The sequence below is a fragment of the Sceloporus undulatus genome, chromosome 1 (assembly GCF_019175285.1).
Source record: "Sceloporus undulatus isolate JIND9_A2432 ecotype Alabama chromosome 1, SceUnd_v1.1, whole genome shotgun sequence".
Classification (NCBI taxonomy): Eukaryota; Metazoa; Chordata; class Lepidosauria; order Squamata; family Phrynosomatidae; genus Sceloporus; species Sceloporus undulatus.
The window spans coordinates 286,309,841-286,313,150 of record NC_056522.1 but is presented as its reverse complement, the minus strand read 5'-3'; positions in this window follow the sequence as shown (position 1 = coordinate 286,313,150).

The window sequence follows — 3,310 nt, the reverse complement described above, 5'->3', positions numbered from 1 at the left end:
GGGAAGCCAAAATAAACAAGCAAAAATGACAGAAGTTTCCACAAAACTCTTATGTTCTGCATTCCTACACATTCATCAGTTACATTTTTATAATCAAGGCAGGATTTTCCATGCAGCCAAATAAGCTGTGGCAAAAAACATGGGAAACATGCCTTTATCACACCACAGAAGAGTAGAGATGGCAATCTAAAATGAGTAAATTAACTTTCCAAGGACTCCACCATACTACAAATTCCAGGAATACCTAGGATGTAGCCATGGCAGTTAAAGTGATATCCACTTGCTATAACTGTATTCTATGTATTGTTTTCTATACCCAAATGCATTAGTGCTATGAGAGCTACTGAGCAATCTATATTACAATACAGCACAGATCTGTAAGGTGAATCTATCTGGGTGTTACCTACCAGTATTATGTACAGAGAGAGAGAGGTTCTTAAAGCAGCAATTCTATGCACTGCCTTCAGTGTTGAAAGTGTAAACCACAATATAAATATACACATATACTGTACACATAAAGAACAAACATCCCTCCATCCAAGCTCTGATTCCTCTATTGTAGATACCACTAGTAACAGTGCATTAGTGAGGAACAATGCTAGTGAATTGTTTTTAACCAGAGACAAAAACTGAGAGAGAGAAAGAGAGAGAGAGAGAGAGAGAGAAAGATGAACAGAATTGATCTAATTTAATAATGCATCTTGAAACAAGTCCTAGAACATGTTCAACCACACAGTCAGGCATTTACAAGAAGAGCTTATCACAAGAAAGTCTTCCGTAAAAAGAGAGCTAACGCTTTTGCAAATAGCTTTATATATCTCTGAGATATATTATTATGTATGTGCAAATATTCCAAAGTCCAGAAAAAAAATTCAAAATCTCAAACCCTTTGGTACAAAGCATTTTGGATAAGAGAGGTACAAACTGTAATGAGATGTCTTGGAGATCGGACCTAAGTCTTAACATGAAATCTAATTATGTTTTTAATACACTTTATAAACATAACCTCATGGTAATTTTATACATACTGTACTGTTTTAAGTAATTGTGTGCATGAACAAAAGTTTGTGTAAACTAAATGATCAGAAATCAAAGGTGTCACTACCTCAGCCACCCATATGGATAATTTTAGATTTTGGAGAATTATGTTCTCTCCAGTTTGATTCTGTTTTAATATCAATTTTTTTAGTATATTCACTGTATAGTTTTTTTAAATTATTTGTAACCACCTTAAATCCAGTTTGGAGGAAAAGGTATTTAGATTATTTATATAATATACTTTAATAATAGTGCCCAACATCATCTGCAGCAGGAAAAGGAATATAAAATTGTTTGAATACTAGTGTTAGCAGCTTTCTGCACTTGACTCCTAAGTTCTGAGAAACTATTATAAGATAATTAATCACTTGATCCTCAATCCAGAGTTTCATATCAGTATGGAGTTCCCATCCCCAGCAATGGCATATGGAATTGTACAAGCAGTGGGGAAGCAATAGAATGCACTCCTGCCTATAGCTAAAGATATGAAAGTCCTATTGATTCCACTGTAGGTATGTGCATAGGCATAAAGCCAATGTTTTCTCATGCAAAAAGATGAAGGCCAGCATGGTGTACCATATGGGAATAATGATCCATCAAGAGTCAAGGCATGAAATGAAGCTTTTGCATTAATTAGCTTATTCCATCAAGTAATGGCCCTTGTCCTATTAAATGGATGGAGTTATTTTAAGAAGCAAAAAAATATCTCCCACAGTCCTATTGCTAGAATCCTTTGACCAGAGCAAGTTGTAAAAGAAAAGAAAGGAAGAAAAAAACTCTTCAGGATTGATCAGAAGTAGACAAGCCCCAGGTTCTATTAAAGTGTATTAATGCCAGCCTCTGTGCAATTAGTGAAAAGTCAGTTCCCATTACTAGTTAACACTATTGAATATCTGCTTTCTTTAATAAAAAGGCATGTCTAGTATAAAGAGCATAAATCAATAAGCAGCAGCACTTTAAATTTATTCTGCCTTCTGAAACACTAGGAGGAATGATGTCCTCTTAAAGCCAAAATGTCTGCCAAAGGCCTATTTTCTGATATGTTTCTGAATAATTCTGCTATTGCTTCAGTGGATGTCAGCTAGTCATTAGGGAATTTATATGATATTCCCATCTAAAATGCTAACATTTGTAATTTGGTTAGCACAAATATTAGTGTTCATTCATTAGAGTTGTCATGCTTGTATAAATCATCAATGGAATTAAGGTACCAATCACTGACTTGTGAACAGGACCACTACATTTAAAGAGAAATTAATGGAATTACTCAGAAAAGACTCACCAGAAGCAATCTGAGTCATGAAATGATTCAGTCTAAAAGTAGTTTTGTTTCAGTAGGGGGTTAGTCTGAGGTATAGGTTCCCTAAGGTGCTGCACTTAAACCCCAAACACAATATTTTCCACTTCCACTTAGAAGATTGTTGCATGCCTTTTTTGCCCTATCCATGCACAGGCTGGGCATAGGCTTAAATGGGTGAAAAACAGATCTTATCACATGCCTCCTTGCCCAATGTAGCTGCATTGTGTACCCGATCTGGACTCCTGGCATACTTTTCAAAAGAATGATACTTTCTCATTCTTCAAAAAGAACACCAGGAGTCTAGATTGGTGTATGCAATGCAGCTGAGTTGGGCAAGGAGGCATACAATAAGATCCGTTTTCTCCGTTTAAGCCTGTGCCCAGTCTGTGCCTGGATTGGGTGAAAAAAGGCATGCAATAATCTCCTTAGATATTCATAACATAGGGCTCCTCCAGAGAGCCAGTTTTACAGGTAATTGTCAGGCTTCTCTGTTTCTAGGAGTTGTAGTTTTGTTCTGTCAGAGGGCTCTGGTGCCACAACAAACTACAAATCTCAGGTTTCCATAGCACTGAGCCATGGCTATTAAAGTGATGTCAAACTGCATTATTTCTGCAGTGCAGATTAGATCCTAATACTGGTAGTCAGTCTACATGTGCTTTATAGACTATAGCAAAACATTTGAATTTATAGATCATGAAAAGTTATGCTCTCAAAGGCATGGGAGTGTCATTACATTTGATAGACCTGATGAGAAATCTGTACTTAGGACAAGAGGCTACCATCATAACAGTATATGGAGAAACAGAATGGTGCCCAATAGCAAAGGGGTCAGGCAAGACTGCATTCTATCATCCTATTTGTTCAATTTATATGCTGACAACATCAGAAAAGCAGGTTTAGACTCAGAAGAAGGAGGAGTGAAGATAAGAGGAAGGAAGATCAACAATCTAAGATGTGCAGATAACACCATTC